Here is a 26450-nt window from a genome sequence, read left to right on the forward strand (position 1 = left end):
TAGATATTTGAAATATACTATAAACTACGGATTACATTACGGAGTGTATCCCACTGTCTTAGATAGATATTGTGATGCTAATTGGATATCAGATACAAAAGATTCCAAATCCACTAGTGGGCATGTATTCACATTCAGTGGAGGAGTGGTATCTTGGAAATCCACAAAACAGACATGCATTGCTCGGTCAACTATGGAATCCGAGTTTATAGCACTAGACAAAGTAGCAGAAGAAGCTAAATGATTGATTAATTTCTTGGAAGATATTCCGAGTTGGACAAAACCTGTGCCCACCATACTTATACACTGTGATAGTCAATAGGCGATTGGAAGGGTACAGAGTAGTATGTATAATGGTAAGTTACGACATATACGTCGTAGACACAATACTATTAGGCAGTTGATCTCGAACGGAGTGATTGTAATCAATTATGTCAAGTCAAAAGATAATTTGGCAGACCCTCTTACGAAGGGGCTAAGTCAAGATCAAGTATACTGCTCATCGAGAGGAATGAGATTAAAAATCTACAACTAAAAATGATTGTAGTGGTAACCCAACCTTGTTGACTGGAGATCCCAAGATCTTGGTTCAATGGGACAACAAAGTTACAGAAGTTGTGTTATAGCACACAAGATATATTATCTATATCCCAATCCTAGGATGAACTTGTGCTATCCTACCACATGTAGTGAGGTTAAGCGTATGCTTTTAATGACTTCTATACCTTTATAAGGTGGAGTATGTTAGGAAACTCTTGATAGAAGTGTCACCTATGTGAGTGTGAAGACAGGCCGCTTCAATGAAACACTCATGAATCTAAGATGATGTCCATGGCCAAAATGGAATCAACCATGAGAACCAAAAGTAGGTGAGATAAGTCTCTATGTGGGTGTTATTGTTTGAGTATATACAAACAACTGAGCAGTTCAAGACATCACGTTCACTACGTAGCCTAGTATGCTCGATAGCATTCCACTACGGAAGGTTCAAAACTACAAGCTACCTCTCCCAATGCATTGGCTAATCGATTGGACTCTTGTAAAGTGTCAGCATACATACATGCATTAATTTCCATTCATGTGGGGGACTGTTGGATATTGGGTCTTAAAACACCTAATACAGTTTTGCAAGGAAAAATCGAGTTGTCATCAATCGATGAAAGTCAGAATTGACTTCTAAATCGAAATCTACATTTCATGTAGATGAATCTAGACTATTAATTTGCTCAAAATCGATTACGGGTAAATGAGAAATTAATTGTTTAAAGTTAAGCCCAAAATAGCATTAAGGAAGTAGATGGGGAATAGTCCCACATCTGAAAATTCCAAGAGTGATTACTTCCTTATAATTACTACTGTGTTAATGAAGTTACCACAAAAAGTACAAGTGCTCTCTTTCCATGGGTGAGCAGGTGCTCGCACCTGGGAGCCCTTCGCCCGTACACACGTACATGCGCAATGGGCACTTTGTTGGCGCACTTTGCACTTCGCATCCTCGTGAGGAGCATTGAGGAGCTTAAATTTATGCTCCAGGTGATGATAACATGGCACTCGGATGATGTGTCATGTGTCTATGTGGAAGGAAGATATGACTGGGCAAAATGAATGGCAACCATTGGATAAAAGAGGGTGATGGATCATAAGTGACTTAATCTGGAGCATTGATCACGAAGAGTCGCAATCTAACCATTGGCGACCAGACCTGATCTGAAGCATCAGATTGAATGAGTTAATCTGGCGGCTAAGATTAAAAAAATGATCTGAAGGGTTACAACCCTTCAGATCTGAAGGCTCAGATCAAGGGCTATCTGAAAGGATACAACCCTTTAGATTAAACGGCTCAGATGAATCCTCACCAAAAGGTATCTCACCTCTTCTTTTCTGTAAATAGAACCCTCCAGATGTTGAAAAAACACACAGAAAAATAGTATAAGAGAAAAACAAATCAATTCATTCATCCCATCTTCTGCATTCAGAGTCCAAAAAACCTATGAGAAGGTTCGTCGGCCTCGAAATTTGAAGTGTTGCTATTTCGAGATAATGTCGTTGTATCTTGGGAAACAAATTTCCGCTATCCATAAGCACATGTAGCGGAGCAATATCATTTTATGGAGATAGTGTTGAATACTAGACTCGACGATATCCAATATCAGTTTGCATCCTCCCGGCGTCAATCCTCGGTTGTACCGACAGTCGTAAAATGACTACAAGCATGAGCTCGTTCAAGACCTAACACATACATTATATCAAATCACTAAATTCACCAAAATTATTATGTGAAGTTTGGATTGAATCCTCATTTCCTTTCTCCTTAACATTTCACAATTTCTGCAGCCCTTTTAGCTTGGAAAAAAAATCTGGTTTCACCACAATTTTACTCATGTCATCTCCCCTTAAATATCTTCTCTAATGGCTATGTACCCTAATTGGTTCACCTGGTAATCACATTTACATCACACTCCGATGGGCTATAAATATAACCAAACTAACTCTCAATTGCACTTGTCAGACATTTAAATTCAGAAATACAATTCCTGATACTCTTTGGAATCAATACCTGCACATTCACTATCTTCACTGAGAGAGTTTGATAAGATGAATCCAATCAGTAATAAAATGATTGGAGTTTCAATAGAGGTTGTCAAAACATGTCTCATAGAAATCAAGACAGAATTTGGCACACAACAATTCAATCAAAATCCACTACTCAACTTCTCTTGAGCTTCTATTTTTTTTCCTTTTGCAACTAACATTTGTTTCCTTCATATCTTGAGGTTTGCATTCACCTTGCATCAGTAAGAAACTAAATCAAAGTTTATGAAAAACCAACAACCCCTTAAACTCAACTTACAACAACTTATAATAGTCTTGCTGTTCCTTTTTTTTTTAATTGCTGAAACAACTTGATATTTTTTCAGTCACGGTACCAACATCAGCTAAAGGTCTCTAAGATGGAATTAATCTCTGCAATTCATAAATTCACAGATCAAATTTGGAAATCAGGCCAAAGAACTTGGGATTGAAACTGACTTTTAAATTCTGGTTTTTTGAACTTTAGTTTTAAAGTCGGAATTCAAGGAAATCTTGGCCTAAGTCGTGAAGAGTTAAGCTTGGAAGAAAACATCATTTAGCACTGAACTGATAGGGTCTTGAATTCAATTTGTTCCCGGTAAGAAACAATAAGGAAAATTGGCACAAAATCGGTATAATTGTTTATACAAATTTCAGAATTCGTTGACTGAATTCTTGCATTCATTTCCAGTTAACCTCTTTCTATTTCTTTCAATTCCAGTATCTGAGAATTCACCTCACTTCTTATGTCAGAATTTTGGAACCAATTGGGTTATTTGTCCAAAATTTTCAGGTCAAGTTTCTGATAATTGAAGACATTCCTGAAAATTGCAGTGATTTTTTTTAACTTTGCTTCATCTTTTATTCCATTATTGAATTTTTACTCTTGCATTCAATCTAGTAAAAAAAAAACTCAGCTGCACTATCATTAAATTGTACAACAATTGAAGTTCAAATTCTAATTCCCATTAGTTGAATCTCCATCAACTTTAACCCCAGAACTACAGAAGTAAAACAACTTGGTCTCAACTCCCATCCTACATTCAATTCTTTGAATTCCGGATGAAAATTGAAAATTCTTTTCAATGAAAGAAGCATCACTTGACATAGGAAGTGTAAGAGCTCTACTTGGATTTATTGTTGTCAATGACTAAAATCACAATTGATTAAACCTCTACATGCAGTCCAACATCCAATTACTCACAGATTTTTTTTTTCAGATTCAATCTTCATGAATTTTCTAGATTTTCAACCAACCACTAATTTTGAAAAAGGGGAAATACTATTTTTCAATGAGGAATTAAGGTCTTTATTTGCATCATTTACTGATCAGATTGTTACAAGAAAAGCTTAGCACACAATTGTTACTCTAAATTGAAAACCCCTCCCTGTTTTTTTCTTTTTCCTGCTCAATGTCATCAGTTTTCTTTTCCTTGTTTTTTTTTTCAGATTCCATCCCAGAAAATTAAAAATGGAGTAACACTCAAACTGATTCAACTATTCATTATCTCCTGGAATTTAATAACTCCAACAGTCCTCCAAATTCCCAACCACAAAAATTTGTTTCAAAATCCAGAATTCTTTAAACTGTCTTTCCTTTTCTTTTAATTACACTCATTATTGAACTAATTGGAAGATGCACTCATGTTTCATTGGTAAATAACCAACTCTAGTCAATGTAGCAACAATAGCAAAATAGCTCAGAATTCACATTTTGTTTCTGCAACTAAAAAATTCCAGATTCAAACTTCTTATTCTGATTTCAAAATGCCTCTTCCAATCCATTTTTCCTTCTGAATTATGGATGATACTCATCTCTTAATAGTGGAGGATATACACTCTTATTGTATGGATGGATAAGCAATAAAATTCATGCCAGCAACAGCAAGTTTCTGAAATTAGTATCTAAATTTCCATTTCTGTCATCTGAATTTCAGCAACTTTTTTTTTCTTCAAAGGTTTCCTTTTTTTTCATTTTTTTTCTTCTTTGTCAAATAAATGTGATCTTCATGGAAAAGATAAAGCATCAAATGGCATTACAAAACAGGAATTCACTTGAATCAACCACTGACCAGAAAATTATAGAGCAACTTGGCACGACATGCATCAACTCCTTGTATCATTGTGTTCTCTTCTCTTTTTTTATGAACTGAAATCACAACCACTGCAAATCACCATTATTTGACAATTCAATCCTGAATAAACATGGCCCTATTACTTGTTTTCAGCCACTCCCTAAGTTTCAATTCTTGAGATGATTTCTGGAAGCAAATCAACCCAATGACTTCTCTTCAACCATTTTCATTTAATCTCTATTCTGTTTTTGTCCTTTTTTTTCTCTTTACTACCTGCAACATCACTCAATTCCTTATCATTCCATCTGCAAGCCTAAGCTTTTACAACTCCCAGCTTTCTTCTTTGAGTTCTGAAATTTTTCTCAAATTCAAGATACCAAATATTGTGCCAAAAACAACTCCAATGCATGTGCCAATTGTTTCTTCTTGTGTTTATGGACATGGCACAAAGTTGACAAGAAAGAACACCAGATATTAATGAGAATATGAACTTCAGTTTGAACACAAACACAATTTCAGAATAAAAATTGCAATGGACAGGTTCTAAACAACAAATATCAATGTTTATGGTCTTGAATGCAATGCATTTTTTTCCTTTTCCCATCAGCATTTTTTAGATTTCTCCACTGTCCATTCATCACAGAAGTGTTTCAAATCCTTTCTTCACTTCATCAAGAGCAAGGAAAATTCATAGTGCATAAAAATTTCAGCTCCAAAATATCACCAACAAGATCAAAAACAAAGAAAATGAACCATTGCAAAATCTTCAATATTTCCAAAAATATACAACATCTCCCCACGCTTAAAATTTTCTCCGTCTCGGGCAATCTAACTTATCAAGTCATCAACCAAACTCTCAAGGAGGTAGGGATAAAGCAAATACGATAGAATAAAAGAATTGCTATGTGGATTATTCAACTAGACAATAGGGAAACAAAAGGATAAAAAGAATGAATAGGAAAAATAGCCCTCATCATATTCATGCATGCATATACTACCATAATTTCAAAAAGAAGCAAAGCAATTTTTAGACTATCAATTGTCATGAGTACCATCACACAAAAAGAGAATAACGAATAAGCATGAAGGTGGTCCTCACTGGGTAATTTTGTCTATCAAACTCAATCAATACAGATAAAATCCATCACCACACACATGATTACATGTAAGAATAATATTCAATCATGTCATGGATTCTCAAAACTCTACAATCAAACTTAACAAGCTTTTATGATTCTTAAGGTATTACTTGGAAACACAAATGAAGATGTTTATTCAAAACCAAACAAAATATAGGGTCAGACGAAGTGCAAAGTATGAAAGCAAAGTATAAAATTCAAACTAACACTTAAGTATAGAGGTAAAGGAAAATATGAAGTGAAAAGAAAAGAAAATAATGGACTCCCATTATTTCTTGGAGGTTAAAGATAATCCAGTAGAAGAAGCAAGGTCAGTAACGGGATGGTCCAGATAGAAGAGAGAGTTTCCTCATGTGGTCAGCGTCGCTAAATGTCAATCTCTCCATAGTCACCTCCTCAAAAATTCTTCCAAGTGGTTGAACGCGATTCAGGTGTAGTAGCCACTCTGGAGTTGGAATGATTTGCAATAAAGTATGAACTGCTCCTTCCACCATAGCCTCCTTGAAAATTCTTATGGGTGGGAATCATGGAGATGGATTATTGCCTTTGAAATAAGGTCCTTCTTCAACAAGATTGGTGAAGACGTCAACTCACATGGGAGTGTCCAGTCTCAGGACCTCCAAATATCCATCACTCCTATGGGAATTGACTCATCTTTATTGTTTGCAACCCCAAGTGCAAGTGTTCATCCATTGATCTCTTTGTGCTACCTCAAAACATTTGGTGGTTCCACTATATAAATTTCTTCACTTCAATTCACACTAATATCACAAGAAGGAGCGGTGGACAATTCACCAAAATTATCGTCAATTTCTAGAACTTCAGCAACTTCATTAAGAATTTCATCATCAACAACATCTACAATAACAATCTTTTATCCAAAATCTCGCAAGCATCATTATCATCAATAAAATTTTCATTGCCTACAATTTCATCATTACAACACAAGGAATGAGAGGAGTCCTATAGTGTTGTAGAATAAGAAAAAAAAATATTACTACAAACTCCACAATCTATCTCCTTAGGTACATCGATACCTCAGGAATGGTCTTTGAGTGGAACTCACTAGAGCCTTGTGCTTGTTGCGGGGCGATAGATGTAAGCTTGTTGCTAGTTGCTGGCTAATGGTTGATTCAACTTAGTCCACTTGGATCTGAAAGTTTTGTATCTCTGCAAATTGTTGCTTTTGATACTCTATCATTTGCTGGATAATCTCTTTAAGGTCCTGTGTTGAATTAGGAGAAGGAATTTCATCTTGAAATGTGCCCCAGGAAGTTGGCTCACTCTCATGGACTAGCTAAGACCAAGTAGGTGAGACATCTCCCTGAAATCCCCCTGTGGACTCTGATATGTTGGATATTGCTCAGTGAACTGCCAATGTTGTGCATCCTCTTATCTGAAATCTATTAGATCATAGGAGTCGAGAGGGGGGGGGGAGTGAATCTCGATGGTTTAAAACCTTTTCTTTTAAAACAAATCAAAGTGCAACGGAATAGAGAGAAGACAAACACAAAGAGACAATTTCTTTTTACTTGGTTTATAGTCCAACGACTATTACTCCAAGGCCCATAATCCTTGATCACTTTCATTGGACAATCCACTAAATGCTTGAATCATATAGATATATGAGATGAGAAGTTACAATGCAAGTATAGATATATGAGATGACCTCTTGGCATATTAGTAGCAAAACTTGCACGTGCAACAACAACAGAGATGAAACAGTGAGTGTAACAAAATGAATGAAAATTAAATGAGTTGCTTCTCGGCTTGGATCCCAAGGTCTTTATATAGGCACTGTTTGGTCGACTAAAAACACGTTCAATCTATTGAACCTGTTGGTCGACTGAACCAACCATCCATCGATTGAATCTTTGCACCTTTCCTTCTTTGCTCTGATATGATCCATCTAATCTCGTAAACCACGCGGTTCGATCGACTAATCCAATTGTTCCATCGATTGAACCTGAATCTACCTTTTTGCGTTGATTCGATCTAATCTTTGTCATTACCAAAATTGGATTAGCCAACTGATCCAAGGTTTTTATCGACTGATAACATCGTGTTGCCAAGTTTATAGAACTTGCTTGTGTTTGTGCCATACTGGTTGGATCGGTCAACTGAACCACCTGTTCTGTCAATTGAACCCTCGGTCAACTCCAATTTATAGAACTTACTTGTGTCTGTGCCACACTAGCCAGATCAGTCGACTGAACCGCTTGTTTAGTCAACCAAACCCTCAATCAACTCAAACTTTGTTCAATCTACAAAACAAAGTTAGCACAATAACAATATAATAATAGCCCGACAAAATAAAGTAAGACATATATATAAGTGCATGAATGAGACAGTTAGGACTGTCTTGATCTCAACTTAGAAACCTCTTGATTCAATTGGATCAACACCTAAGGTTTGTCTCTACCGGGACACGACCTCACTACACTCCCTCTAGCAGCTTACCTTAACTCATCTACAAAACATCATGTCCTCCAGACCTGTTAGAATTTAACTGCTCAATATCAAATTGACTTTCTAGGATTTCCACTTGATTCAATATTAGGTCCTCCAGACCTATTAAATCCACCTGCCAGATGTCAGGTCTACTTGACCCATCTGGACTTCCTGCTCTATTTTCACGATCTGCTAAGACTTTCTTTACATAGGATCAGGTCAGTTAACCTACTAGGACTTTTTGAGTTAAGTATCCTGCACATTTGATCAATTTATTAGATAACAACAAGACTTAACTTGAATCTTTGCAACATCAAAACATAGGTTCAATTATGATGTTCCCTGCACTAACAATCTCCCTCTTTTTGTTATTTGGGAATTCAGATTCAAAGTTAAGTTAAATATTTTAGATTTAAGTTTTAAGTGAACTCCCCTTTAAATTAAACTCTCCCCTTGAATACAATATCTCTCCCCCTTTGACACATATCAAAAATCAGGGTCACAACATATTTTGAAATTGGTTTCAAAATATCCTAACTATTTTGCAACAAGATAACTTTTGAAAAATAATCTAAGTCTTAAAAGCTTAAGAAGTTTTTGAAGTTTTCTTTGAAAATGTTTGAAATGAACTTTAAATAACTTTGATAACTTTTGACGATATATAACTATTTGAAAAAAGATATTTTTGAAGAATTTGAGAATTTTAGAAATAATTTTTGAAAAACAATAATTTTGAAAGAATTAAAAGTAATTTTAAGAAGTAGAGATAGAAATATTTTGAGAGATAATATAAATATTTTGAAAATACCTTGAAAAATCTACAAATATTTTTAAAGTAATTAAAAGATTTTTTTTTGAAAAAAATAACTAAGGTTGCTCCCCCTCAATTTGACAGTCTATTTTAAGAAAAATTCTCAATTATTATAACCTAAAGTCCAAGTAGAATATGATATGCATAGATTTTAAAAATATATTTAACATAAAAAAATATCTAGAAAATGTCCTTATTTAAAATTTGTAACTTTAGTTTTTAGCTATATATCACAAGATATCAATTTTTAATTTACTAAGGCTAGTCACTTTGAGTGTTAACTTTAGTTTTTACTCAAATTGATTAATATTTTATTTAAAGACTAGATTTATATCGATGTATAGATATAAACATCTGAAATCTTAGGCTAGATTCTAAGCATCTCACCTCATTCTATGTTTCACAATACACAAATAAGGAACCCTAGTATGCTTGTGAGATGCTAGCTGCCTATAACTATACGTTCATGCTGTCTATGGTATGACCTAGGCTAGTTCTATGTAAATATAAGTTTTGAAAGCCACAAGTTTTGAAAAACCATAAGTAAATAATTTTAAAAAATATAAGTTTCGAAAAATAAATCCTATTCTACAAGACATATTTCTAATTATCGTCTTAGATTACTGAATTTAGATTCAGGTAATAGTTTAGTAAATATATCAGCTAGGTTGGATTTAGATTCAATTTAGTTAAGTTTAATATTTCCTTTTGTAAAGTGATCTCTAACAAAGTGGTGTTTAACTTCTATATATTTTGTTCTTGAGAGATGTACTGGATTTATAGTTAGGTTTATAGAACTTATGTTATCAATAAATATTTTGATATTTTTCTAATCTAGGTTAAAGTCTTTTAAGGTATGGGACATCCATAATAGTGGCGGCACATTCACCCATGGCTATATGCTCTGCTTTTGTAGTTGATAAGGCTATAAATCCTAAAAATTAACAACCTCCACTTATACTTTTTCTAACTTACAGCTAACATAGTCTGAGTCAGAGTACCCAACTAAAATTCAAAATTAGTTGTTCTAGGATACCACATTCCTACATTAATTATTCCCTTAAGATACCTAAAAATTCTTTTAACATTTGTTAGGTGAGATTCTTTAGCACAAGTTTGGTATCTAGCACACATACTTAGTGCAAACAATATATCAAGTTTGCTTTGTAGTTAAGTATAACAAACTACCTATTACACTTCAATAGTATTTTAGATCTATCAGTTTATCATTTAAGTCATTATCTAACATTATGTTGGTTGCCATAGGCATTTTAAAGTCTTTAGCACTTTCCATGCTAAATTTCTTAATTAATTTTTTGTATATTTATTTTAGTGTACATAGTTTCCTTCTTTGGTTTGTTATATTTGTAGTCCTAAAAAGAAATTTAATTCACCTACTAAGCTCATTTTAAACTCTTTTTCCATTAGAGTTATAAATTCTTTTAGAAATTAGAATTGGTTGAATCAAATACTATATCATCTATATATACTTGAGTTATAAATGTAAGATATGATAATTAAATAATAAGTGTTATTGGAGAAATAACCTTATAGAATTTTTTTGGGAATTTTTAGGAATTTTTTAGGATTTAAACGAAGTCTTTATGACATGTTTTAAGGAGATAAATCTATTAAGCTTAGGGAAAGCTTATTTGGATTATCATTTAAGTGAAAGTTGATTCATTTGATTAACATTGATTAACCTAAGGAAGTATAAATAGAAAACCTAAGTTCTATCTCCTCATTTCACTGATCCTTTCCCTCTCCCGCGCGGCACGATCTTGCATAATCCATCACCCACCCATGAGTCGCTGTCTCCTGCTACCACCAAGCTCCACCACGGGCACACCGCGTCCTTCACTCCAGCCGCAAGGCTCACCTTCTTTGCCCTCTTGGTGCCTCTATCCTCATTGTGCCATCGATCACCGCCACACCTGCCTGCATGAGACTGACCCGAAGATTCCACCAACTGTCCTACTTGCGGGCCTCACTGGGCAACTACCCTTCCGACTCATGCATCTCAGTCGCAACAAGCAACCATCAACCGCCACAAGCATCCATCAGCCGCTGTTAACACTTGCATTGGCCTCTCTGCCTATCAAAACTATCATGGACATAGGATGTTGATATGCTCATTTTCGTACCACCATCACGAGCATATCCTAGCCTTGCTAGCCACAGTCATGGCCACGCTACCAGGCCATAGCCGCAACCAGTTCGCAGTCATTGCTTCCACAGGGAGGTCACCATCCTTGCCTCTGCTAGCCGCTGTGAGCAACTACCATAAGAGAAGCTGCAGGGTAACAATTTTTGCCTTACCTAAGTGGTTGTTCATCTTGGTTAATTAAACATTATGAGATTAATTTAAGGTAATTGATTCATGATAGATTGTCAGTTAGTTGATTAAATATGTGGAATAAATGGGTGGTTGTATTAATCTCAGCCTGGTTGGGAATTTCAAATGTGATTAGGGTTACAAGAATTGATTTGGTTAAATGATTCATGATGCTTAATCAATTAAGGTGATAAGAGATAATGGATGGATGATTCATTTATTAGTTAATTTCATTAGTTGGATTATCCAATCAAATCATGAAACATGTTAATAAGAAGGGTTAACCAGTTTGGGTTGGATTAATTTATAAGGAGATTAACTATGAGGATTGAAGAGTTATATGGATCTATGATTAATTAGATTGATTAATTAATTAATAGGATGATATATTGATTTTGGATCCTTAATTTTGCCTTGTATCCTGTATTGGTAGGATTCGAGCTGGACATAATCTCACGGACTTGAAGACAATTGGAATGAACCATAGATAAAGGACGATCCTTTTTTCTTGGCCTCTATAGTTTATTGAACTTAGTGCATGGTTTTTAATTTATGGTTTAAGTCTCTTTACCTTAAATCTACTCATATTTATCCATGCTTGATACTTACCTAACTGACCTTGGAGATGATCTAGTTATTGCTTATACTGTCTTAACTTTGATTATCTATACTCTATAGAGTGTACACATGTATGGTATGTACTATAAGATTTATCATTTTGGTTACTCATATTCTGTTGTGTGCATATGTGTATGGTGTGCACTATAGGAGTTAATCTTTTGATTGCCTCTATGTTGTAGGGTACACTTGTGGAGGGTGTGTACTATAGGTGTTACTATTTACTATGCATGATGTTTAGTAGATACATATTGGATCTATTCATACCTATAGACTTAGGTGATAGATAGATCATGTACTGGATGTACCTATGATGATGGAGTTATTGCATTGATAATAACTATATTTGTATTATGATTATTTATATCATGTTCATTATTGCACTATATGCATGCTGACAACCAAAGTCTCCCTTGTGGTTAGAGAGTTGTCAATCATATTCACTGCTCATTCAGACACTTAAGGGGAGTTGTAGCTGGAGTTAGGTTCAAGTTATCCTGTCGTGCCCACTCGGCCATTCTGAGTAGTGGTAGTTGGAGTCGTGTAGACAGTGACACCTCCTTGTTATGTATCTTGATAGCTACTCTACATCCTTCTTATCTCGGCCATATTGGTGTAGTGGTAGCTAAAAATGTGAGTAGTTGTCACAGTCCTGCCTACTCGACCACATTGATGCAGTGGTAGCTAGAGTGGAGTGTAGGAGTGACATATATATGTTCATATGTATATGATGCACAGTGCATCTTTTTGAGATATATCTGCATATGCTTGTGATATGTTCATTTGATTGAGCTATGATTGTTGCATTCATACATGTTCATTTATTATGTTGGTGCAGGGAGCACCATACGATCAAACCTAAGTTTTGATTATGACAAAGGGTCCAAAGTTAAGGTTACTGTTGGTACTCCCAAGGTAGTTTTGATGTGATCAAACAAGTTAAGTCAAGTCCTGTTGTGTTTAACCCTGTGTCTAAGTGTGCAGGAACATAGGAGCATAGGGCATCGAGCAAAAGACACAACTAGCGAGAAGGATGGCATGGGAGAGAGCCGACGGGCTTGGTGCATCTGAGGGACGAGGTGCTGTGGAAGAGTACACCGACGGGCGAGAAGGGAGCGTGCGATGTTTCTGAGGGACGAGAAGCCAGAGAAGAAGATTGCTCGAGGAGCAAAAGACACAGCTGTTTGAGGGATGAAAAGCTGTGGAAGAGTACGCTGATGGACGAGAAGGAAGCACACAGCGATTTTGAGGGACGAGAAGCTGGAGCAGAAGCTTGCCGAGGAGAAGGCCGGAAGTTAAGTTTGGGTGAGCCCTATTCCGGATGGCCAAAATCACCTAAGAGAGTGGAGCAGAAGTGGAAGACCGACTGATGCGAGTAGAATCAGAGCAGGAGACCGAGATAAAAAATCAGCAAAGGCTGATTCTGGTGCTCAGGGTGCCTGGACTAGGTCGGAGCACTAGGAGTGATTCTGGGTGCTCAAAACCCAATTCTTAGCCAAATTCGACGTGGCACGTACCATTACGTCGGGGATAAAATATTATCCCATTCAGATTAACAACCTCCCCGGTTGTAATCAAGTAAATCCGTATGCCTCTGTCTTTTAGTCCTTTTTATTATTCTTATGCAAGTGTTATTTTAATTAAGTTATAAGTTAAGAAAGGCCTTTTTGCTTAATTTGTTCAGGGGTTATTCACCCCCCTCTAATCGGCCGCTAAGGGACCTAACAGTTACTTGTTGTCTAATAAGGTTGAATGAGCTTGTAGGAAAGTCCTAGATGTGCTTATGCAAAAGTCTTAGTGGATTCTAAGCAGGTGGAAAACCCTAGGGGGAGGTAACCCTAGGTCCTAGGGGGAGGTAACTCTAGGTGGTAGAAATTCCTAACTGTAGTTAGGCAAGGCGAAGTCTTGGCGGGTCGAGCACTTTGGGTGAAATCCTAAAGTCGAGGAGTCTAAGTGAAAATCCTGGTGGTTGTAGACCAGGTGGAAGTCTGGACGGGCCGTGGAACGAATGTTCAGCATGAAGACCTGAAGTCTCGAATGCTGAGCAAAAGTCCTGACGGTCTGGAGGACCTATATGGAAAAAAGGTAAACTCTTCTGAGAGGAGTAGGTGAGAATGTGTTCCCCCAAGGAGAGAACAATAGACGTCAGTTCAACCTAGAGTTTCAACTAAACTCAAAGTCAGAACCGGACAGTTAGATGCTGTCAAATTCATATTTTACATATATTTTAAATTACCTAGACTAACTTTATTTTGCAAAAAAATAATGTAAAATATCGAAAAGGACAAATAACCATAACGGAATTTTTAGAAATTTTCTGGGAATTATTCGGAGCTCGTATGACAAGTTTGCGGGGATGCATTTATAGGCTTGGGAAAAGTCTGTTTAGGCTACCCTATTTGAACAAGGAAATGTTTAATTTTTTAAAAAATATTTCTTTTCTTTCCTTTTTCTTCTCATGTTGTGCCCTAATCCTTCTCTTCCCCTCTTCAGCTTCCCCAACCGACGCCACCTCGTGACACTTCTCCTCCCACGAGTACAAAACCTTTCCTCTCACCTCTGCCTCGATTTCCCCTCTCCCTCTCACGGCGTGGAGCCCTCTCCCTTACATTTTCTCTTTCCCCCATCCTCCCTCGGAGTCGATCATCGGCCATCGAGCGATGGTGCCGACGATCACGACTGTCAAACGTCTCCAACGTAGATTTGATGACCGTCGGAGTGTGATGCGGTTGCTATAGAAGTTGCGGCCAGACTCTTCCATGATCTGCTAGCGCCACCTCACCAACTACCGATGCCACTCTTCCCCTCTAGCAGACCATTGTTGATGCCTTTATCTCCTCCTGAGCCATCGCAACCCTTGTGTTGGAGGGTAGATCATAGCATCACCGGTTGTTGCCTTTGTGAGTGGCTTGCACAGATTTGTTGACCACCAGTTTTTGCGGTTCCACTAGTCGCCGTGAGTAGTCGCTACTCATCGAAGAACAAGAAACAAAAGGTAACCAAATTCTTAACCTAAGCATTGTTGCTCTATCTTAATTCTGTTTAGAATTTGGGATTGTTAAATTAGGAGGAGAAGGAAGGTGGGCAGTAGTAAACCATCAGTTAGCAGTTTCCAGCAGCAACTTCTCTAGCTGCGATTCAACAGAGAAGGGCTAAATTGGGTGAGTTGTTGAATTGGATTCCTATTTTAGTTTAATCCGAATTAAGCTAGAAAGATTAGGGATAATGTCCAAGTGGTTGTTCAAAAATGATTGAGGTTATATGTTGGATTCAATTTAGGCTTCGGGTTAGATCTGATTTATTTAATTAACTGAGATCACTGAATAAATTAAGATTTCCTGTTTAATAAGAAATTTGATTAAGCTATTGGATATCTGCAAGCATGGCTTAATTATATGTATGTTGTTACAAGACTTTGATTCGAGATGAGCGTCCCGACATGGGATCTATTTCAGATACGATCTCCATTTTTTAGGCGGGTACCTTTGACTTATCTTTTTGATATTGTCATTCTGATATGCTTAGTGAGTTATAACTAGTAGTAATAGTTATGCTTATATCTGCTTGGTATGTCACAACTTGATATCGTAGTTTACCATATTGTTATCTATTATGCATTTATGCTTATGCCCTCTTGATTCTTGCATTGTGTATTTATGTAGTGACATACAATGCATTACCAGATATAGGTCTAGCTACTAGATTTACTTAACATGTGTACCTAGTTTACTACTTGGCATGTATACCTAGTTTATTACTTGACATGTGTATCTAGGTTTATTACTTGGCATGTGTACCTAGATCATTGATATGGACTTGGTTTTCCTTTTGGTACACATTATGAGGAGGTTGGTATTTTCAAGATTACATGTTTAGTGTCATGCACAATTTTGCATGATTGCATGCTGAGTGATTGTCAGCTCCATTGTTGTTGAGCACATCGCTAGTTACATGGATCTGCACACACAACCACTCATGGGTTAGTGGTATATCAAGCAGGCTGTGTTGCAGTAAATTGCTCTATCAGGGCTCCGCTGGTCCACTCATGGGTAGTGTGATTACAGCGTGGTAGTGCACAGGGATCCCTCCTCTTGACTATGACACAGGGAGATGAGAGCATTGAGCTCCCCCACTATGATTTAGGGTAGGAGGATAGCTGTACTCCGATAGAATCTTGTCCACTCGATCATTCAGGAGTAGTGATGGCAGAGTGCACAGTTGTCATAGCCCTACCTACTCGACCTCACCATCGTGTGTGAGGTGGTTGACTGGCGTCAGGGGCGACCATATCATTTGCATCATATGCATGGATTGCATTTATTGCTTGTGATTGCTGCATTTTGGATGCTGCATTTTTGTGGTTGCATATGATTGACATGCATACAGGAGACATGATGTGTTTGGTCTTACGACCCTTATATTTGGATAGGAGGTCCTGGTGAGTACAACTCCTTTGCTTCTTCAGTTTTTGCATTTCTTATTTTTGATCAGGAGACTGTACTCCATGATTATTATTGTTAGATATATCTTACTATGCATATCAGCTTGATACTTACTGAGTTGTTGAACTCATCCCATTGCTTTATTTCTATTTTAGGTTGAGGCTGTCAGGAGGTTCCAGTCGCTAGTCCCCCACCTCGTGTAGATATAGTTTTCTACTTTCAGACTTTGTTTCCTTGTTTTGTGATCTACATGCGTGTGATGTGTAGATCTTATACTCGTGGATGTTATATCGAGTTTTAGTCGACTACCCTTATTTTCTGCTGCGATGTTTTTCCGTTGTGGAGTAAGTTTTATAATAAACTGCGTATTGTAATTTGTTGGGTAGTCAACCGGAGGTTCATTTATTATAAAATGCGTGGATTGTTTGTTTATATTATTGTATATGTTCCAGCTGTGTTGGCTGAGGATTGTGAGGCCCTGCGGGCTATGTAGTCAAATATTAGATTGTCACCCGTACATGGGAGATGCTGCCGGAATTTCCTCTGGCAGGGACTCCCCCCGGGGTGTGACAAATAAGTTGCTGAAAAAGTTGGTCCGGGCACCCGGAATGCCAAGAGTTATCTCTTCGCTAGGTTGGAGCACGCTAATTGGACGGGCTGACGTCATGGTCCAAGCACCCTGAAGGGATCTAGGCACCCAGAACAACCTATATAAGTAGCATTCCACCAACAGATAAAGCAACAACTCTGATTCACGATTGCTTTCTTGCGCGCTGCTCCAAAGACATTCTTGCGACTCCATGATGCAACTCTGATGATCGAGTAACGCTGCTCTGACCACCGAGCAGCACAACTTTGGCGACAGAGTGACGCATCCAACAACTGAAAGCACAACCTTCCAGATCCCCAAAAGTTGTTGGTATACTTTTAATTACTGCACTTAAATTATAAATCCATTGTATTCGTCTTTGTAAAGATTTTCCGAACTGATAGTGAATTGTCCAATGAAAGCAGTCAACGATCGTGGGCCTTGGAGTATGAGTCATCACAGATTTTGAACCAAGTAGAAACAAACTGTGTTAGCTGTGTTTGTTTTTCCTTCTGTCTTTCTTTCCACTGCATTATCTTTGATCGTGTTTTTCAAAACGAATTAGCCACGAGCGCTATTCACCCCTCCTCTAGCGCAACAATCTTACAATTGGTATCAGAGCCAAGTTACTCTGAATTGGTGAAACCACCAATCGAGCAGGGGGGTCCTTTTTGAAAAAGAAAATTATATATCTTGTTTGTTTAAAAAATATACTTACGCCTTTCATTTTCCGTCCAAATTTCTTTTTCAAAAAAGTCACTTTCATTTTTTCATCATTAGTCAAAATTTATGAAATATTACATTTAACAAAACATTGTTATAATAATTTTATTATTATTTTAATATTATTTTAGTATTTTCCTCAAAATTCATGTAATACTACTCAAGTAATTTCTTTATCTCCTGCACTACTAATCCAATACAAAGTCCGGGGCCAAGTTTCTATATTTATTTGTGTGCAAGATATTTTTTTCTAAATGACCCACCAAGAATGCTACAACACCGCTCGACCACCACTATTCTCTGGAGAAGATTTCGGCTACTGGAAGGGTCGAATAAAATACTATTAAGGACCGAGGTAGAAATGTCGATAATTATCCAGATCGATCTTGCGCTTCCACTCGATGGCACTGGCAAACTAGTATCATGCGTAAACTGGGATACAAGTCTATTGAAGAAAATCGAGGTTGATGCCAATTCGACTCGAGCCCTACAATGCGACCTAACAAAAGAAGATCTCAACCAAGTCGGCCCATTTTCAAGCACAAATGAGCTGTGGGAGAAGCTAATTGAACTGTATGAAGGGACTTTCGACACGAAGGTAAGCAAACATGATTTGATATTAAATAAAGTGTATAACATAAAAATGCAGGAAGGTGTGATGGCAAGCCAACTTCATGCATGCATCCAAGACCTCCTCAACGGTCTCCATGCAATTGATCAGAAGGTGGAAAACCGCGATGTTATCAGGTATGCGCTCAATGCATTTCTGAGGAACACTTTGTGGGCATCCATGGTAGATGCTTACAAAGTATCCAAGGACCTTTCCTTAATAAAATTAGATGAATTATTTTCCAAATTCGAGCTTCACGAACAAACTAATACTACTCGGGTCGAGAAAGGTATTGCTTTGATTGTAGGAACAAGCAGAATGTGGGAACCAAAAATCAAGCATCAGAATGAACCCAAGTCCGAAGATGAATTGGACTCAGAAGAAGATGAAATCACCACTGAACTAGTCAAACTAGTTCAAAAAGTACTTAAGAAGAAGAAGGTGACTCAATTGAACATGAAGGGCAATTCTGGAGTTACCTACTATAGCTGCAACAAGAAGGGACACCACAAGCTTGAATGTCTAAACCAGAAGTAAGGAAGAAGGAAGGTGTTGAAGGCAATATGGTCCGAGTCATCGGAAGAGTCGGACGAAGAAGAACACGAGCAAGAAAGCTTCGTTCCTCTACCAGCACAGGTGTACATTGCCGAAATCGAGTCCGAGTCCAAAACCAGAGCAGAATCAGAAATCGAGTCTGAAAGAAGCCGCGGATCTATATCCATTTCTGAAGGGCCAAACTACTTTGTAAGTTCTCTGTTAGTTGGTACTCAAATAGATGAATTATTAAATTTAATTGAATACTTGTTAAGAAAATTGGCTAAATCCAATCTCCAGGCTAAGTCACTCCAAAAGAAGGTAATAGTCCTTAAGGAAATGACTAACTCGAGTTCTTTAACTGAGCAAATTCAAGAAGGAACCTCAACTCAAGTCCAACAACTTGAGGAAGAGAATTTAAATTTGAAAAGTTAAGTCAAGGAACTTAATGACACGTTCGAACAGTTCACCTTGGGTTCCAAGAACCTTGATCTGATTCTTGGAAAATAAAGGGTTATGCAATCAAACCGGACTTGGATACAAGGCTAGAAATCGATTCAAATCATACTTGTCTATAGTGAATCGATCAAATAGAAGAATAGTCCAAGCATGGGTCCCCAAGTCTAACTTGATTAATCAAGTTAGACTTTGTCAATATTTGGATCCCCAAGGATCAAATCCATTACCTTGATAGACCCTATCAAGGCTATGATCCAGAGGGAGCCCATAGACATATCATCTCCGTTTAAATAAATTTTTTTGATGCTTGCTTTATCGCTTTTTATTATCCATGCTTAGATTAGGATAGATAAGGACCTAGGATTGATTCACACTTCACTAGTTAGACCTAGTATTTTCAAAAAGAAAATTAAATATTCAATTTATTTGAAAGGCTTTGTCTAGAAGTGGTGGATGATCTCAAACCCAAGAAGGCCTAGTGCCTCACCACAGTCTGGAAGCCAATTATTGAAATAAATATTTAATTGACTAATTGTTAAATCTTAGTGTAACTCAAATGTAAAACAATCCTTAGATGATAATCTAAATTGAAGAGAAAATTAATCATCTCACAAAAACTTATAAGATTCCTTGATTGTAAATCTAAAAAAAAGTGAGATGAACCAAGGTTTAAAATAAATAGTAGTTAACCAAATCCAAATTAATTAAACTCAATTTAATTAAGTTAACTTAATTAAAATTTAACTAAAATTAATTCAATTTAACTAACCAAAGTCACTTTGAATAATTTCAAAACTTTAATTAATTTTTAATTAATTTCAAAATTTTAATTAATTTCATATTCTCAATTAAATTCAAAAGCATAATTAATTTCATATACCTAATTAATTTCAAAAGAATAATTAATTTTAAAATCATAATAATTTCAAAAATTAAAACTTAATTATTTTCAATTCAAACTTAAATATTTTAATATTCAAAATTTAATATTTTTGAAATTTAAAGTTAAATATTTTAATTCAATTTAAACTTCAATATTTTAAAATTTAAAATTCAATATTTTTCGAACTTAAATATTTTAATTCAATTCAAACTTAAATATTTTAATATTCAAAATTCAATTCAAACTTAAATATCTTAAAATTCAAAATTCAATATTTTTCAAACTTGAAAATTTTAAAAATTCAAATATTTTTGAAGTTCAAAATTCTCACCATCTCACTATCACCCATAAGATTCACATCTTTGATAATCCAGAAAGGGTGAGATAGAAAATCAGGAAAATAGATAATTACTTTTATCTTATTTTGTTTGCTTGGACTCTCTGACCCTCAAAACTTAAATAATCTTCTTATTTTTTTTTTATTTTTTTGCATTCATCAAGGAGGAGTGAAAGAACTCAAATTAAATTAAATTTTTTTTTAAAAAAATATATTTTCTTAAAATTTAAAGTATTCTTTTCAAAATTTCTAAATAGAGTTTTTTAAAAATTTCAAAGTATTTTTAAAAGGAAGTTGAGTGTTTTTTTACTTTAACTATTTTCGAAAAATAAAGTCTAACCATTTTTAAAAAATAACTTTAAAAAGGAAGTTCAAACATTCCTATTCGAAAAATATATATTTAACTAATTTTTTATGTACTTAACTAAGTTTTTTTTTAGCTCAGCAATTAAATAAGTTTTGATAAAGCTAAGTATTTGATAAAATTTTGTTAAGTATTTGAAATCATTTTCTTAGCTAAGTATTTTTATAAGGAATTTTCAAAACTTAAAGTTTTTTGAAAATCTAAGTATTTAGAAGAATTTTGAAAATCTTTCTAAAGCTAAGTACTTAGTTATTTTTTAAAAAATATCTTTAGTTAAATTTTTTAAAAAAGAATTTTTTTAGCTAAGTACTTAGTCAAATTTTTCTAAAGCTAAGTATTTAAATTTTCTTTAAAAATCTTTCAAATTTTAAGTATTCTTAAGACATCTTTCAAAGTAAGTATTTATTTTTTTTTAGGAAAATCCTTCAAAAGCTAACGTATTTAGTTAAAGGTTTTAACTAAAGGTTTTTATCAAATTCTTTCTAAAAGATAATTAAACTACTTAAGCTTTAAAGATTTTAAAAGTTTTCTTTGCTAAAAACTTGACTAAGTGTTTTAAATTCCTCTCAAAACTAAAATTGTTTATTTAATGGAAAACTTAGTGATGTAATTATGAAAGAGATTAAATTTTTTTTAACTATCTTTACAACTAATTTTTTTTCTCTCACTTAGTATCTTTTTGATATATGTCAAAGGGGGAGAAAAAGGTTAAGGTTAAGTTAAACATATAACCTTTGATTAAGGGGGAGCATAAGGGAATTTTTTTTGTCAAATTATTTTACTTATGCATAAATTCTTTTGATGCTTAAGTTCTATACTTTATTGCTATGTTTTACTTAACTTTGAATCAGGTTGTCATAATAAAAAAAGGAGGAGATTGTTGGTGCAAGAAGCACCAGATGATCGAACCTAAGTTTTGATTATGGCAAAGGGTCCAAAGTTAAGGTTACTTGTTGTCTAAGAAGGTTGAATGATCTTGCAGGAATGTCCTAAGTGTGCTTAGGCAAAATTCTTAATGGATTCTAGACAAGTGGAAAACCCTATGGGGAGATAACCCTAGGTCCTAGGGGAGGTAACCCTAGGTGGTGGAAGTCCTAACTACAATTAAACAGGTGAAGTCTTGGCGAGTCGAGCACTTTGAGCGAAATCCTAGAGTCGGAGACTCTAGATAAAAATCCTTGTGGTCGTGGATCAGGTGGAAGTCTGGGCAGGCCATGGAACGGACGTTCAGCATGAAGACCTAAAGTCTCAGATGCTGAGCAAAAGCCCAGACGATCTGGAGGACCTGTCTGGCAAAATGGTAAACTCTCCTGAGAGGAGTAGGTGAGGATGCGTTCCCCCGAGGAAGGAACAGTAGGTGTTTGTTCGACCTAGAGTTTCGGCAAAATTAAAAGTCAGAATTGGACAGTTAGAGACTATCAAATTCATATTTTACATATATTTTATACTGCTTGGACTAACTTTATTTTATAGGAAAATAAGTTGCTAAAAAAGTCGGCCCGGGCACCAGGAGCTGGTTCAGGCGCTGATTGGACGGGCTGACGTAATGGTCCAGGCACCCTGAATGGATCCAGGCACCCAAAACAGCCTATATAAGCATCATTCCACCAAGAGACAAAGCAACAACTCTGATTCGCGATTGCTTTCTTGTGCGTTGCTCCAAAGGTGTTCCTACGACTCCATGACGTGACTCCGACGACCAAGTGACGTTGCTCCGATGACCGTGCAACACAACTCCGACGATAGAGTGATGCGACTCCAACAACTGAAAGCACAGCCTTCCAGATCCCTAGATGTTATTGGTATACTTTTAATTACTGCACTTAAATTATAAATCCATTGTATTCATCTTTCTAAAGATTTGTCAAACTAATAGTGAATTGCCCAATGAAAGCGGTCAACGATCGCAGACCTTGGAATAGAAGTCGTCACAGACTTCAAACCAAGTAAAAATAAACTGTATTAGCTGTGTTTGTTTTTCCTTCTGTCTTTCTTTCCACTGCATTATCTATGATCGTGTTTTTCGAAATGAATTTGCCACGAGAGCTATTCACCCCCTCTAGCACAACAATCCTACATACATGTATATTCCATTATATATATTGCTTAGGTGCTACAATCAGATTTGTAGTTGATCCTTAGTGATTTATTAATTATTATATCATGTGTGCTAGATTGATACTAGTATGTGCATTTATTTTGTCATATATAATTATGTTCTTATTTTCCTACTGAGACTGTATACTTTGATCTCCATGTTCGATGTTGACCATGCACTATCATGTCTATTAGTCGCTAAGTCACTAAGACTTACCACCCCTTTTACTATTTTCCTTTCTCCAGGGATTAGGTAGAGAATTTATAAAGTATCTTAGAGGTCCCGCCTGCTAGTCCCATGTCACCTTGGGAGCATGTTACTTTATTGTTATTGGGTTTACTTGCATTTTAGCATTTGGACTTGTATGTGTAATTATTAGTCCTGTGGCATATTTTTGGTCTTGGTTATACTACTTGTTGTGTTTAAACCTTGTCAGCATGCTGTCTATTATTTTTAGTTTGGGTGACCTACCTTATGTCTTCTGCTATGTTTTAATTTTAGCGGTGTGGGTTGCTTATTATCCTGTGTGGTTATGTATGTTTCCAATCATGTGGCTATGTATCTAGGTTCCATTTGTTGTATAATCTCTTCAATTTTCTACATTGAAGCTCCTATTTGAATGGGAGTAGAAATTTATTCATTGAAGTCCTGGATGCCCCCGAGGAAGTTGGCTCAACCTGCTCATATGGTTGAGACCAAGTAGGTACAGAGTCATCTTGAAATCCCCTTGTGGACTCTAATATGTTGGATATTGCTCAGTGAACTACTGATGTTATGTTTCCTCTTACCTAAAATCTATTGGGTCATAGGAGTCGAGAGGGGGAGGGGGCGGTGAATCTCGTTCATTTAAAACCTTTTCTTTTAAAATAAATCAAAGTGCAGTGGAATAGAGAGAAGACAAACACAAAAAGATCATTTCTTTTTACTTGGTTTGCAGTCCAACAACTACTACTCCAAGGCTCGCGATTCTTGATCACTTTCATTGGGAAATCCACTAAATGCTTGAATCATACAGATATCTGAGATGAGTAGTTACAATGCAAGTATAGATATAACATATACCAATAATGAAGATTAGGTCTTTGGTGTAGGTTGTCGGATGGCCTCTTGATGTAGTAGTAGTAGCAAAGCTTGCACATGCATCATTAGCAGGGACAAAGTAGCGAGGGTAACGAAACGAATGAAAAATGAATGAGTTGTTTCTCATCTCGGATCCCAACTTCTTTATATAGGCACCGTTCGATCCACTGAAAACACATTTAGTCGACTGAACCTATTAGTCGATTGAATGAACCATCCATCGACTAAACCTCCATGCCTTTTCTTCTTTACTTTGATATGATTTATCCGATCCCATAAATCATGCAGTTCGATCAACTGATCCAACTGATTCATTGATTGAACTTGAATCTACCTTTTCTTAGTTTATTCGACATGGCCCCAGCCACGGTCCATGTCACAGCCATGCCTTTTGGCACGACCAAAGCTTGAAGTTGCTCTGCTTTAGTGGCACGGTCGTGCCTTTTAGCATGGCCATAAGGTGACATCGTTTTGGATGCTGGGCACGATCGTGTAAAACCACACGATCAGAGTTTAATCAAGTTCTGGATTCTTGGCACGGTCGTGTGAAGCCACACGACCAAAGCTTTGCTCTTCTCTAGATGGGTGGCACGGTCATGCCCTTTGGCATGGTCGTGTGCTACATGCCCATGGGTGAAGGTCACGGTCATGTGAAAGCACATGGCCAAGGTTCTACTCTTCTTCTTTTGTCTTTCCGAAGCACGTTTCAACACCATTTTCGTTCTAAAAATGCATCCTATCAATAGAAACCAAACAAAAGTAGATCTCTGACAAAGAGAATAATTATGCTGAAAATATGATAAAGAGGGGCGAAAATTCATAGAACATACAAAGTAAGTGAATGTATGTTAAAACATTCATAAAAGTATATCATTTGCAAACTATTAGAAAGAAAATATTCATGAGTTGTTGATCAAAGGAAGCCACCCATAGAGAAATGTTTTCAGATCATAGAGTAAAATTTCCAGAATTCAGGGTTAGATACAAAACTTCAAAAACTCTAAAATTTGGTCAAGCTACTGGAGGTTCTTGGAATTTTTAGAAACTCAGCCCATATTTATAATTTATTTGTTTTCTCAATTGATCAGCCGACACAAGAGAAAGTTGGCTAGCATGAGGTAATTTCCAGGAGAATCCATGCACTCAGACATTAAAGTGCACACACATTAGATGTTATTGAAGAACATCACTTCTCACTTAATGAGATTGTTTATATTGAATATGATGTAAAGAATGCGCAATGTTGGATCATCCCATCATGGTAAAGTATGTGGAGACATTCTTCTTTACATAAATGGGTTAACTCATCAGGTTTATCATTCCAACTCTCTAACTCTCTTGTTAATTATTTTTTCTCATACTCATTTTGTTTGATTCACTCAATACTCTTTGACTTCATTTCAATTATTAATAAATCCTTTTGATTCATGCATGTTATATTTTTATAGTGATGGAGAATTAGCAAACAAGCAAGTTTATGATAGTGAAGTGTTGTGAGTTGCATTGAGTGAATCCCCACTTCCATGTTTGAGTGTGAGAGTTAAAATATGTCCATCTATCATGTGAGCTTGCATCTTTCCTAATTTTTCAAATGGATTGAAATCACCACGCTTATTGATTATTGTAGGGATTGCGTTGATGATTGTTTTGAACTTTAGATGGTCTTAGTTAATTACCTTTTATGATCTTCTAAGTATTGTTAGGAAATTATATGGGAGATGAATTTTAGTTGTTGCTATTGGAAACCCAAGGTTGTTTTGGTGTGATCAAGAAGTTAAGTTAGGGCCTGTGTGTTTCTAACCTTGTGTCTAAGTGTGCAGGAGCTTAGGAACACAGGTAGTCGAGCGGAAGACGCAGCTAGCGAGAAGGACGGCAATCTGAGGGACCAGGTGCTGCGGAAGAGTACACCGGCGGACGAGAAGGAAGCGTGCCGTGGTTCCGAGGGACGAAAGCCGGAGCGGAAGATTGCTCGGGGAGCAAAAGATGCAGATAGCGAGAAGGACGGCACGTGGTGTGTCTGAGGGATGAAGACTGCAGATGAGTACGCCGGCGGACGAGAAGGAAACAAGCGGCAATTCCGAGGGACGAGAAGCCGGAGGAAAGCCCGCTCGAGAAGACCGGAACTTGGGTTCGGGTGAGCCCTATTCCAGATAGCAGAGATCACCCAACCAAGAAGAGGACCTGGACAAAAGTCAATTGGAGTTGACTAAGCATCCAGGGCACTCGGAACTGTCCGGGGCGCCCGGACCAGCTCGGGGCGCCCGGAACCATTTCGGGCGCCCGGAAGTGAGTTTTTGACCGGATTGAGCTTTGACTCGATCTAAACGTTGG

Source organism: Zingiber officinale, chromosome 8A, assembly GCF_018446385.1.
Source record: "Zingiber officinale cultivar Zhangliang chromosome 8A, Zo_v1.1, whole genome shotgun sequence".
NCBI lineage: Eukaryota > Viridiplantae > Streptophyta > Magnoliopsida > Zingiberales > Zingiberaceae > Zingiber > Zingiber officinale.